A 14,949-nucleotide genomic window follows, 5' to 3' on the forward strand; every position below is an offset into this window, starting at 1 on the left:
GATTAACTTCTATATATAGGTTTGGAATTATTTATGGGGTTAACTGTATCATCTCTTCTTCCAAGAACAAAACTAAGGCTACACAGAGATGTATGCGAATCAACAAGAAGAACCTAAGGATGTGAGAGAAGAGAAATAAGATGAAGCCAGAGGGATTGATGCCAAAAGCTCAGCCTCTCTGTATATACTAGTGCAGAATCGAATCACGTACAGGATTCTGGCTGAACTAGGAAAGAAAATTTTGTTGCTTTGCCAGGCAAAGGGCTTGGGAATTTGGTGAGGAGTTTTATGGCAACAGATCATGGTGAGGTTGTTGATAAGATTAAGGGTGTGTGTAGGGTCTCTGATGAGCTTCTCTGATCCCTTTAATCTTTTTTTTCTTTTACATATTTATTTATTTGGCTGCCTTGGGTATTAGTTGGAGAAGGAAATGGCAACCCACTCCAGTACTCTTGCCTGGAAAATTCCATGGACAGAGGAGCCTCGTAGGCTACAGTCCGTGGGGTTGCAAAGAATCAGACACGACTGAGCAACTTCACTTCACTTTTGAGTCTTAGTTATGGCACATGAGATCTTTCATTGCAACAGGAACTTTCTAGTTGTGGCACGTGGCTCCAGAGCATGTGGGCTCAGTAGTTATGGCATGGAGGCTTAGTTACTTTGTGGCAGGTGAGATCCAGGAATTGAAGCTGCATCTCCTGCATTTTGAGGCAGATTCTTAACCACTGGACAGTCTCTAATCTTTCCTCAGCCAAAGTTTCTTGGCTGTACCTCCTTTGATTAGCAACTGTTGGAACTGGCCTTTGGGAACTCGGGGAAGGTCATGGAGCCTGGAGTCTTGCCTACAAGAAACGGGGGACAAAAAGGCCTCCATGACTGGGAACCCGACAAGGCACCACTCGGTTTCAGGATTACACCCAAAACACACATTATAGACCACTCTTCATGCAAGAGTAGTCCTTCCATTTGGCTTCAAGCCTCTTCCAGCCAAATACAAAAGATAAATATGATCAGTAACATGATTCACAACATCCACATGATATAAACAAACAATGACCAAAGGAATCCACTGTGCCTGGAATAAGGCTTTAAATAAATTTCTCAGGGAGATGGCGTTCTGCTAAAGGGATCAAAATGGGATGCAGCTAATGACACCCTGAACATCACGTCACAGTGAACACACAGTTAAGCACATTTGTGCAGACCAGTGAAATTTGGGTGACACACAGAGCCCATCTGGGCGAGCTGTTTACCACAGGTCAAAACAAAGGAGTTAGGTTTCTTGATCCCTGATTACTGATTTAATCCAAAGAAAAAATCCAGAGTCTAGAAAGAAATGAACTGACTTTGTTCATAAATGGTCCTCTGTCAATAGTGCTTTTCAAAATGGAACTCCTAGTAAGGAATGGAAAAGGGCCCATGCTTTGCTCAAATCATTGAAGGGCAGTTATTCTCTGCTGCTAGGTAAAACCCAAGGTGTGGACCAACCTCGGCAGCAGGAGGTTAGGGGGACCAGAAAAGCAGAATGGAGAAGCACAGGGGAATTCCCTGCTGGTCTGGTGGTTAGGACACAACTCCCTCACTTCCAGGGCCCCAGGTTCAATCCCTCTGCTTTCTTTCACAGCAGAGAGAAAAAAAAAAGGAGACGTGTGAGGGCAAGGGAGAAGAGAGGACTTGAGTAAGGCGGTTTTGTCATGAGTGTTTCAACATCCATCTCTCTTGTTGTTCAGTCATTCAGTCGTGTCTGACTCTTTGTGACCCCATGGACTGCAGAACACCAGGCTTCCCTGTCCTTCACTATCTCCCTGACTCAAACTCATGTCCATTGAGTCAGTGATGTCATCCGACTGTCTCATCCTCCCTCGTCCCCTTCTCCTCTTGCATTCAATCTTTACCATCATCAGGATGTTTTCCAATGTGTTGGCTCTTTGCATCAGGTGGCCAAAGTATTGAAGCTTCAGCTTCAGCATCAGTCCTTCCAATGAATATTCAGGGTTGATTTCCTTTAGGATTGACTGGTTGGATCTCCTTGCAGTCCAGTTCAGTCAGTTCAGTTCAGTTCAGTCGCTCAGTCGTGTCCGACTCTTTGCAACCCCATGAATCACAGCATGCCAGGCCTCCCTGTCCATCACCAACTCCTGGAGTTCACTCAAACTCATGTCCATCGAGTCGGTGATGCCATCCAGCCATCTCATTCTCTGTCGTCCCCGTCTCCTCCCGCCCCCAATCCCTCCCAGCATCAGAGGACGCCTTATTCAGATTCTTAGTGTTAGCCTGCGGTTGTCGTTCAGTCGCTCAGTTGTGTCTGAATCTTTGCGACCCTGTCGACTGCAGCACGCCAGGCCTCCCTGTCCCTCACTTTCTCCCAGAGTTTGCCCAAGTTCATGTGCATTGGGTTGGTGAAGCTCTCCAACCATCTCATCCTCTGCTATCCTCTTCTCCTTTTGCCTTCAATCTGTCCCAGCATCAGGGTCCTTTCCAATGAGTCAGTTCTGTAAATCCCTGCTTATATGAGCTCAGACTTTCTCACTTGTGCGATGACAATAAAGTGAATGGCATTTGTCTTATTCAGTTCAGGCTGCTATAACAGAATAACAGCATGGGTGGCTCAAAGAGCAAACACTTATTTCTCTCATCCTGGAAGCAGAGACGTCTAAAATCAGTGTGCTAGTAGAGTCATTGTCTAGTGAGGGGCATCTTTCGTCTTGCAGACAGCTGCCTCCTCACATGACACAGGGCAGGGCAGTGCGGGGGGAGAAACTCAGAGACTAATTCACAAAGACAATAATTCCCTCATGAGGACTCCACTCTCATGACCTCACCAACCTCATCACTTCCCAAAGGTGAGGAGAGCTTCAGTCCATGGCGATAAAAAGAACGTCATTTTTAAAGATATTTTGGTCTCCAGATAGGACTAAATATATGACTAAAACATTTAAGTTTTGTAAATTGTTTGTAAATTGTTAAATTGAGTTTCTAGTTTTGTTAATGTCTAGTGTTTACTAAGACTCACTGCTGAAACAGTTCCTTGTTACGTGATACTGCTAAAAGATTTAATTAAGTTATTAAAAAGGACACTCTAGGTTAGTTTCTAAGGCTTATCTCAGTAACCAATCTTCAGATAAAGGTCAGATGCTCCATAATGTACAACCAGGAGATTAACACCAGGCTATGGGCTTCCCTGGTGGCTCAGAGGTTAAAGCTTCTGCCTCCAATGCGGGAGACCCGGGTTCGCTCCCTGAGTCGGGAAGATCCCCTGGAGAAGGAAACGGTAACCCACTCCAGTATTCTTGCCTGGAGAATCCCATGGATGGAGAAGCCTGGTTAGACTACAGTCTACGGGGTCGCAAAGAATCGGACACGATTGAGCAACGGAACGGAAAACATTTTCAAGATAGAGATGGGTTATGATAACTATACGACGGAAGTGCAGTAGTTCTACAGGGAAACATAGGTTATCCATTGCTCTTTCAAATTTAGTGGGATAATTGAGTGTGTGCCGCAGAAGCCAAAGACTTCTCACACTCTTTGATCCTTTAATGGACAGAAACACCACATATATCATTTAAATAATAACTGTGATCATCCTGAAAGACAGCAATTTGAGAAATTCAGGTGTCTTCAGTGTGGCGCAGTAATGCTGCTGCTGCTGCTAAGTCGCTTCAGTCGTGTCCGGCTCTGTGCGACCCCACAGACGGCAGCCCACCAGGCTCCTCCATCCCTGTGATTCTCCAGGCAAGAGTACTGGAGTGGGTTGCCATTTCCCCCTCCAGTGCATGCATGCTAAGTCGCCTCTGTCATGCCCAACTCTGTGCGACCCTATGGATAGCAACCCACCAGGCTCCTCTATCCACAGGATTCTCCAGGCAAGAATACACGCTCAAAAGTCTTCTCCAACACCACATTCCATTCCATTCCATTCAGTCGCTCAGTCGTGTCCGACTCTTTGCGACCCCATGGACTGTAGCCTACCAGGCTTCTCCGTCCACGGGATTCTCCAGGCAAGAATACTGGAGTGGGTTACCATTTCCAACAACACACAAAAAGCATCAATTCTTTGGTGCTCAGCCTTCTTTAAGGTCCAACTCTCACATCCATACATGACTACTGGAAAAACCAATTTTGACTATATGGATCTTTGTCAGCAAAGTGATGACTGTGCTTTTTAAGACGCTGTCTAGGTTTGTCATCTCTCTTGCCAGACCACAAGCTTCATGGTGACCGAGATTGCAGGACCTAGCTCCGAGAAGGCTCAGGCTGACATTTGTCAGATGTGGGCATGAACACAGCGGGCCCCACCTAAACTTCATAGCTTCAAAGGCTGCCTCCCGTACCCATTGAGGCAATAATGCTCCCTCTTTGACAAGAGCTCACATCCTGATCTTTTGTGCTGTCACTGATTGTTGCACAACCACCTGGCTCAGCTGACAGGGCGTTTGGGTCAGAGGGCCAGGTAATCTGAGCTTGTGGCATGAGTGCAGCCCCATGCCCCCAGAACGGGAGGCTGGGCACAAAGCCTCTGCGTCATGAAGGCCCTTCTCCCGGCCCCTCCACCACCATCTGCCAAGGTGATGCCCCGCAGAATGGGAGCGGGCTGTCCCGAGGCACCTGGCAGCTCCTGCTCCTGTGTGGGCCCGGGCTGGTGAAATTCTACCAGCCGCTGCTGGGGCTGCAGGCAGCCATGGCAAACATGGCTTCCCACTGCCTGCCTCTCTACATGCTGGGCTTCTGCGTCCTCTGGGGCAGCAATCTACAGGTGACAGGGGCACTCTTCCTCACCCAGAAGCTGTGCATGGAGGTGCTGCTGCCCGTCCAGCAGGCCTTGTGGCGGCTGCTGACCATCGCATGGGGCTGGGGCCTTCAGCTGCTGGCCATCCTGATGCACAGAGCCTGCCGCTGTGTCCCGTGGCTCCAGCGGCACTTGCGATGGGAGGCCCACCTTGCTCTGCTGTCTGTGGCCCAGTGTGCCTACTACAGCCTGGTCTACTTCCACCATGAGCACAGCAAGGCCTTGGAGCTGCTGCCACAGGCTGTGCTGCAGCAGACGGCCGTGTCCCTGCTGCTCCGCTGCCTGGACAGACTGTGGGTGGCCATGGGACAGGTGGCCAGGGTCATGTGGGGTGGTGGCCTGCGGTCCCTGGGATGGGTCAGGCTGTGCAAGGCGCACTCCAAAGATCTGGATGCGGTCACCACCGTCCTTCCGATGACCACCATTCCTTTTAGCCAGCGCTTCCCTGGGCCTGACCCAGCCACCCTGAGCGGGCTCAGGCCAACCTCCATCAGCCTGTGCCTAGTGGTTGAGGACAAGGATGCCAGCGAGGGAGAAAGAGGCTGCAGTCTGGGGGCCATCAAGGTGCCCAGTAGCACCAGGTTCCACAGCAGTAGCACAAGCAAGATGGACTTCAGATCTTCATCCAGGCAGGCCCTCGCACAACAAGTCAAGGCGACCTGTATTCTTATTGTTCTTCTGTATATCTACGCCGCGTGTCTCTTTGTACAGGTCTTAAAATAAATGACTAAGTGTGAGCCAGCCTCTGACATGTCCAAGGTTTACCTTTGTCAATGAGAGATTGACTGACATCAGATCTATTCACCCAAGCCTTTGCTGAGCCAGGGACAAGGGTGGGTGGTACTCAGTATGCAAGATACATTGAGTGCCAGGGCCTGGGCTGGGGGGCCTGGTTTCAGCTCTGTCACTTCTATGTGTCCTTGGCAAAGTTCCTTGACCCTTCTGGGCCTCATTTTCCTTTTCTGTAAAATGTGGATAAAAAAAGCTCCAGGGAGAGGGGATATACAAAAATAAGTCATTTGTAAGTTGTAGAATGTTCTTCTCCCTCAATTATCCTAACAGAGCATACAAGGCCTTCTTGGAGAACACTTAGATTCTACTAAAGGACATAAAAAGAAGACCAGAATAAAAAGGGACATAGTTCATGGGTGAACTGACCTAATGTCTTAAAGGAGTTAATTTTCTCCAAATTATAAAGTCATTAGGATTGCAACCCAAATCCCAAGGCATTTGGGGCGGGGGAGAGCACTCATAAACTGATCTTAAGATGTATATTGAAAATCAAGGTCCTTAAAATTTTACGGCATTTAAAAAAAAGCAGAGCCAAGGTGGGAGCCTTGCTCTAACAAATATTAAGACATATTACAAAATCACAGTAATTAAAACAATGTGGCAGAAAAAGCAGGCAGACAAATAGAGTAGAATGCAGAGTCCAGACATAAGCTGGCTACAAATGGAGACTTAGTACATTGAAAAGGTGATATCACAAATGAATGGGGAGGTGCCTGGTGGTCCAGTGCCCAAGGGCCTCACTGCCAAGGTGGTTGTTGGTTTTCAGTGGCTAAGTTGTGTCCAACTCTTTGCGACCCTATGGACTACAGCACACCAGGCTCCTCTGTCCTTCACTGTCTCCCAGAGTTTGCTCGAACTCATGTCCACTGAGTCACTGATGCTACCTAACCGTCTCATCCTCTGCCACCCCTTCTCCTTTTGCCTTCAGTCTTTCCCAGCATTGGGGTCTTTTTCAATGAATCAGCTCTTCACCACTGCTGAGGGCCTGGGATCCATCTCTGGTTGGGGAACAAAGATCCCACAAGTCCTGAAGCAAGGACAAAACCAAAAAACAGAACAGTGGGGAAAGCAGGGGTTATTCAGCAGATAGAGTTGGAGAAATTGGTTCACTGTGTGAAAAAATAAATCAATGTGGGTTTTTCTAGTTGGTTCAGTAGTGCTCTCCCAAAGACAACAGTTCAACAATTCAGTCGCTCAGTCCTCTCCGACTCTGCGACCCCATGGACTACAGCACACCAGGCCTCCCTGTCTATCACCAACTCCCGGAGTTTACTCAAACTCATGTCCATTGAGTCAGTGATGCCATCCAACCATCTCATCCCTAAGATGTGCCCATCTAAAACCTGTGAATGTGGCCTTATTTGGGGAAAGGGTCTTTGTCAAGGATACTTTGAACTAAAGATCTTGAGATTAGGTCATCCTGAATTAGGATGGGGCCTAACCCTAATGACAGGAGTCTTAATAAGAGAAGCTAAGGGAGGAGAAAAAGAAGAGAAGGCCAGGAGAGGAGGGAAACAGATTAGCCAAAGAATGGTGATGCTGCCTGTAGCCACCAGAAGCCAGGAGAGAGGCATGGAACAGTCAGATTCTTCCTCAGAGCCTCCGGAAGAGACCAGCCCTGCCAACATCTGCTTTCAGACTTCCTGTCTCCAGAACTGCAGGAGAGTATCTGTTCTTTAAGCCACCAGTTTTTGATCATTTGTTACAGCGGCCACAGGAAACAATAGATCTTATCTTGTATCTCAGCTCTATCAGTTCAGTTCAGTTCAGTCGCTCAGTCGTGTCTGACTCTTTGAGACCCCATGAATCACAGCACGCCAGGCCTCCCTGTCCATCACCAACTCCTGGAGTTCACTCAAACCCATGTCCATCGAGTTGGTGATGACATCCAGCCATCTAATTCTCTGTCGTCCCCTTCTCCTCCTGCCTTCAATCTTTCCCAGCATCAGGGTCTTTTCAAATGAGTCAGCTCTTCGCGTGAGGTGGCCAAAGTATTGGAGTTTCAGCTCTATAGAAGGTTCAAAAACATTTATAGCACTATACCAATGCAAAGGTTAATTTAATGTGCTTGAAGTATTCATTATTCTTTGAAATAAAATTGGCTGCCACTTATTGAGGGTGGAATAATTTTTTATTTCATTGGATCATTCAATCAGCCCACTCTTTTATCATCTCCATTTTATAGTTAAAGGAGTTTTCTCAAAAAAGTAACTTCCTAGAACTTCCCTGCTGGTCCAGGGGCTAACACTCCGTGCTCCCAATGCAAGAGGCCTAGGTTCAATCCCTCGTCAGGGAACTAGATACCATATACCGCAACGAAGGGTTCGAATGCCACAACTGAGGATCCTGCATACCACAACAAAGGTCAAAGGTCCCGAGTGCGGCATTTAAGACCTGGGGCAGATGATAAATTATATAAATATATATATAATATATTTATATATTATATAAACATATAAATTATGTAATATATAAATATATATGAAATATATAATTATATAATAATTTATACTGTATTATATTAATCTGCCCAGGTCTCTCTCTCTCTCTCTATATATATATATATATATATAAATATATATATATTATTTGGGCTTCCTTGGTGGCCCAGTGAAAAAGAAACTGCTTGCCAGTACAGGAGACGTGGGCTGGATCCCTGGGTCGGGTAGATATCCTGGAGGAGGAAATGGCAACATACTCTAGTATTCTTGTCTGGGAAACCCCATGGACAGAAGAACCTGGTGGGCTACGCCCATGGAAGCGCAAAAGAGTCGGACACGACTTGGCGACTAAACAACAAGAATATATATATTTATTTTTTAAAAAGAATGAGATAACCCCCTGAGGTCACGAGTGGAGCTCTCTCCTTCAACCACAAACCTTCCCCTCCTGCTCAGGGTTTCTGTGGCACCATTTTCACGCCCCAGCACGCTGGTGTTGTGGATGCAAACTCGGCTGGGTTCCCTCTGTGTTCCTAGAGCATTTACCCTGTGAATGAAATCAGATGTGGTGTCCCCTTATAGATTTTTGCCTGTGCCATCCCCGTTTATTTGTGGTTCAGCTGATCCTGCTGCCTCCTCAATCCTCAACCCCCTAAGGCCAGACCACGGTTACCTCTCCCCTGGATTGCTGAACCCGTCCCCACGTGCATCCTCGTGGTCCCCCTCCTGCCCCTTCAATCCATTCTTTCTCCACCCAGCTGCTAGATGGCTTTTACACCAAGAATCAGACCATTATACCACAGATTAACACCCTCCAGGGACTTCCCTGGTGGTCCAGTGGCTAAGATTCTGTGCTCCCAATGCAGGGGGCCTGGGTTCAATCTCTGGTCCAGGAACTAGATCCCACATGCCATAATAAAGACTTCACAGGCTGAAACTAAAGACCCTGCATGATGCACCTAAGACCTGGCACAGCCAAATAAATAAATAAATATATATATATTTTTTTAGAAAAAGACCCTCCATGGACTTCCCTGGTGGCACAGTGGATAAGAATCCACCTACCAATTCAGGGGACACGGGTTCGATCCTGGTCTGGGAAGATTCCACATGTCGCAGAGCAACTAAGCCTGTGAGCCACAGCTACTGAGCCTGTGTGTTGCAACTGCCAAAGCTCATGTGCTTAGAGCCTGTGCTCTTCAAGAAGAGAAGCCACCACAATGAAAAGCCCGCACACCGCAACGAAGAATAGCCCCTGCTTGCCACAATTAGAGAAAGACCGCGCCACAGCAAAGACCCAAAGCAATCAAAAGTAAATAAATTAAATAAATAAATGGAAATATAAAAGACCTTCCAGTGGCTTCCCATATGAGACCTGCAGGACTGCCACCTGGGACCCACCACATCCTATGTTCCTCAGGTTGCCCCTCACACTGACCTCCCCACTTCCACCTGAGACCCCACCCAAAGCACAACCTTGAGATCTGCTTCTCTTCCTGCCTGGAACACAAGCTGACTTCTATTCTTCTTAAAGCATAAATTGTAAAAGATGATAAAATCACAACACTTTTACAGATATAAAATGAACATATGTCAAAGATTTTTATTTAGCTCATTAATTAACCAGGGAAGCAGGCAGATGCCACAAACGGTTCAAAGCAGAATACAGAATCATGTAGTTATATGGAGTCAAGAAATGTTTAAATGAATTTACAAATAGACATAAAACTGGCGTTTTAGGCTGGGCTGGGAGGTGTCATTCCACTGGACAGGGTTTATTTGCATGTGTACAGATAAGGTTTATTTACATGGCTATCCTTTATCTTTTGTGGCTCAGAGGATTAAGCATCTGCCTGCAATGCAGGAGACCCAGGTTTGATCCCTGGGTTGGGAAGATTCCCCTGGAGAAGGAAATGGCAACCCACTCCAGTACTCTTGCCTGGAGAATCCCATGGATGGAGGAACCTGGCAGGCTACAAGTCCATGGGGTCGCAAAGAGTTGGACACGACTGAGCGACTTCACTTCACTTCACTTATCCTTTATCTACATTGTACAGAGCTGCAAAATAGTTTAAGGGCAAAGAAGAACATTTAAACTACAAAGAACTAATCTCTAAGACTCTGCTGCTGCTGCTGCTAAGTCACTTCAGTCGTGTCCGACTCTGTGCAACCCCATAGATGGGAGCCCACCAGGCTCCCCTGTCCCTGGGATTCTCCAGGCAAGAACACTGGAGTGGGTTGCCATTTCCTTCTCCCATGTGTGAAAGTGAAAAGTGAAAGTGAAGTCTCTCAGTCGTGTCCGACCCATAGCGACCCCATGGACTGCAGTCTACCAGCCTCCTCCATCCATGGGATTTTCTACTAGCTTGTCACTAAAAGGATAACCAGGGATCTCTCTGTTTTTTAAAAAATAATTGTTAATTTGACTGCATCGGGTCTTACTTGTGTCACGTGGGATCTTTCGTTGCGGTGCAGGGACTGTCTAATTGGGAGCACGGCCCTGGAGCCCTCAGGCTCAGTAGTAGTGGTTCACAGGCTTAGTTGCCCTGAGGCACACGAGATCTTAGTTCCCCTACCAGGGATTGAACCTGCATCCTCTGCATTGCAAGGCAGATTCGTAACCACTGGACCACCAGGGAAGTCCCAGTGATCTCTTTTGCTTATTCTTAATCTTTAAATCTTGATTCCAGTTTGTGCTTCTTCCAGCCCAGCGTTCCTCATGATGTACTGTGCATATAAGTTAAATAAGCAGGGTGACAATATACAACCTTGACGTACTCCTTTTCCTATTTGGAACCAGTCTGTTGTTCCATGTCCAGTTCTAACTGTTGCTTCCTGACCTGCATACAGGTTCCTCAAGAGACAGGTCAGGTGGTCTGGTATTCCCATCTCTTTCAGAATTTTCCACGGTTTATTGTGACCCACACAGTTAAAGGCTTTGGCACAGTCAATGAAGCAGAAATAGATGTTTTTCTGGAACTCTCTTGCTTTCTCCATGATCCAGCGGATGTTGGCAATTTGATCTCTGGTTCCCGTGCCTTTTCTAAAACCTGCTTGAACATCTGGGAGTTCATGGTTCACATATTGCTGAAGCCTGGCTTGGAGAATTTTGAGCATGACTTTACTAGCATGTGAGATAAGTGCAATTGTGCAGTAGTTTGAGCATTCTTTGGCATTGCCTTTCTTTGGGATTGGAATGAAGACTGACCTTTTCCAGTCCTGTGGCCACTGCTGAGTTTTACAAATTTGCTGGCATATTGAGTGCAGCACTTTTCACAGCATCATCTTTCAAGATTTGAAATAGCTCAACTGGAATTTCATCACCTCCACTAGCTTTGTTCGTAGTAATGCTTTCTAAGGCCCATTTGACTTCACATTCCAAGATGTCCTGACTTCACATTCCTTGATGTCCATAATCAAGGTCAGTGATCAGAAAAGTGAAAGAGGAGAGTGAAAAGCTTGGCTTGAAGCTCAACATTCAGAAAACAAAGATCATGGCATCTGGTCCCATCACGTCATGGGAAATAGATGGAAAAACAGTGGAAACAGTGTCAGACTTTATTTTGGGGGGCTCCAAAATCACTGCGGATGCTAATTGCAGCCATGAAATTAAAAGACGCTTACTCCTTGGAAGGAAAGTTATGACCAACCTAGATAGTATATTAAAAAGCAGAGACATTACTTTGCCAACAAAGGTCCGTCTAGTCAAGGCTATGGTTTTTCCAGTGGTCATGTATGGATGTGAGAGTTGGACTGTGAAGAAAGCTGATCGCCGAAGAATCGATGCTTTTGAACTGTGGTGCTGGAGAAGACTCTTGAGAGTCCCTTGGACTGCAAGGAGATCCAACCAGTCCATTCTAAAGGAGATCGATCCTGGGTGTTCATTGGAAGGACTGATGCTAAAGCTGAAACTCCAATACTTTGGCCACCTCATGCGACGAGTTGACTCACTGGAAAAGACTCTGGTGCTGGGAAGGATTGGGGGTGGGAGGAGAAGGGGACAACAGAGAATGAGATGGCTGGATGGCATCACCGACTCTGTGGACATGAGTTTGAGTGAACTCCGGGAGTTGGTGATGGACAGGGAGGCCTGGCGTGCTGTGATTCATGGGGTCGCAAAGAGTTGGACATGACTGAGCGACTGAACTGAACTGAATCTTTAAAAATTCCTGTACTCTTCAGATTGTACCTTCTATATAATCTCTTCAGGAGCCTTCCCCAGTCACTTGATCTTGTAAACCAGCCTCTCTCCCCTCCTCAGACCTTATCCACACTGTGGATTTTAACTTAGCTTCTTCAGTGCTAGTGCTAATGCTTAGTCACTGATGTCCGACTCTTTGCAACCCCATGGACTGTAGCCCACTAGGCTCCTATGTCCATGGGGATTCTCCAGCAAGAATACTGGAGTGGGTTGCCATACCCTCCATCAGGGGATCTTTCCAATCCAGGGATTGAACCCAGGTCTCCCGCATTGCAGGCGGATTCTTTACCATCTGAGCCATCGGGGAAACCCAAGAATACTGGAGTGGGTAGCCTATCCCTTCTCCAGGGGATCTTTCCAACCCAGGAATCAAACCAGGGTCTCCTGCGTTGCAGTTGGATTCTTTACCAGTTGAAGCCTAGGCTCTTCAGAGATGAAACTATTTTTTTGTTTTGTCCAGCACCAAGCACATAGCAGGCTGCATAAATATTTGTGGACAAATGCAAGGGTGAGTCTTCAATTTTAGGGTATGTTTGTTTTAGCGTATACATAGTTGGACCTCCTGGGTCTCTCTAACAAAAATACATTTCTCTTTCCTGGGGGAAATGAGGATAAGGAGCCCTTTCTCCCAGAATATCCAAAAGTGCAGTGTGTGTCCTGGCCTTCGAGTCTCTGGAACCTTCCTTTTCAACCATCCCCCAGATGGTTGGATGGTATCACCGACTCAATGGACAGGAGTTTGAGTAAGCTCTGGGAGCTGGTGATGGAAAGGGAAGCCTGGCATGCTGCAGTTCATGGGGTTGCAAAGAGTCAGACAGGACTGAGCGACTGAACTGAACTGAAACACCAAGCCCATCGCCCCCAGCGTTTTACGACTTTAACTGGCTCTCCTAGTAACCAACAGAGCTTTTGTTTCCTCAGGTGTAAAATGGGAAAAACCACGTCTAAATCAAGGAGTCACTCACTTATTCGTCCAGTGAATATATGTTGAGTGCCTGTTACCAGATGCTGTTAGACTCATTATATAGTTCAGTTCAGTTCAGTTCAGTCGCTCAGTCGTGTCCGACTCTCCGCGACCCCATGAATCACAGCACGCCAGGTCTCCCTGTCCATCACCAACTCCCGGAGTACACTCAAACCCACGTCCACAGAGTCGGTGATGCCATCCAGCCATCTCATTCTCGGTCGTCCCCTTCTCCTCCCGCCCCTAACCTTTTCCAGCATCAGAGTCTTTTCCAGTGAGTCAACTCGTTGCATGAGGTGGCCAAAGTATTGCAGTTTCAGCTTTAGCTAAAGCTGAAAGCATGTTCAATCCTCCAATGAACATCCAGGATTGATCTCCTTTAGAATAGACTGGTTGGATCTCCTTGCAGTCCAAGGGACTCTCAAGAGTCTTCTCCAACACCACAGTTCAAAAGCATCGATTCTTCGGCGATCAGCTTTCTTCACAGTCCAACTCTCACATCCATACATGACCACGGGAAAAACCATTGCCTTGACTAGACGGACCTTGGTTGGCAAAGTAATGTCTCTGCTTTTTAATATACTATCAAGGTTGGTCATAACTTTCCTTCCAAGGAGCAAGCGTCTTTTAATTTCATGGCTGCAATCAGCATCTGCAGTGATTTTGGAGCCCAAAAAATAAAGTCTGACACTGTTTCCACTGTTTTTCCATCTATTTCCCATGAAGTGATGGGACCAGATGCCATGATCTTTGTTTTCTGAATGTTGAGCTTCAAGCCAACCTTTTCACTCTCCTATTTACTATCTCAGGCAATCTTCAAAATCTCCTGAAACTTTAGTAAGCAAACAATTCACCAGGCACCTTGTTAGAATGTGGATTCCAGTTCAGGAGGATAGGGGTGCTGAGGTTATTGATTCGTGGAACACAGTCTTTTTTTCCTTTATTTTGTGCTGAGTTTTTGTTTCGGTGTGCGAGCTTCTCTTGTTGCAGAGCACAGGCTCTAGCGCATGTGGGCTTCAGTAGTTGCGGCATACCGGCTTAGCTGATCTTCATCAAACCCATGTTCTCTGCATTAGAAGGCAGATTCTTAACTGCTGGACCACCAGGGAAGTCCCAGAACACATTTTAAATAGCAAGGCCCTAAGTACATCTTATTACTTATACCCATTTTATAGCCCAGATCACTGAGGCTCAGAATCACAGGGGCCCACAGCTGGCAAAAGTGGAGAGGAGTTTCAGGGACAGAGTCCTTCAGACTTGGCTATACATTAGAATCTTCCATGGAGATTTTTTTCACCACACATCGAGGCATGTAGGATCTTAGTTCCCTGACCAGGGATCAAACTGATGCACCCTACAGTGGAAGTGTAAAGTCTTAGTCTTAACCACTGAAGGACCACCAGGGAAGTCCCTGGACCACATTTGGAATTGACATGATTCCAGCTTGTGATTCATCCAACCCAGCATTTCACATAATGTACTCTACATATAAGTTAAATAAGCAGGGTGACATTATGTAGCCTTGTACTCCTTTCCCAATTTTAAGCCAGTCAGTTGTTCAATGTCTGAATCTGTTCCTTCCTGACCTGTGTTTTAACATTTATACCACATACACGCACGGGAGAAACCCATGAGTAACTCAAAAGGCTGGCTCAACCTCAGGCTTATTTTGCATCTGCAACAAAGGACAACCGAGTTGCAGAGAAATGACGAGATGAAGGAAATGGCTTTAAGCTTTCAAGGTGGCAAATAGTGGGGAAAT

This window comes from Moschus berezovskii, chromosome 6 (genome assembly GCF_049115385.1).
Source record: "Moschus berezovskii isolate FMDL1 chromosome 6, NW_MosBer_1.0, whole genome shotgun sequence".
Taxonomy (NCBI): Eukaryota; Metazoa; Chordata; class Mammalia; order Artiodactyla; family Moschidae; genus Moschus; species Moschus berezovskii.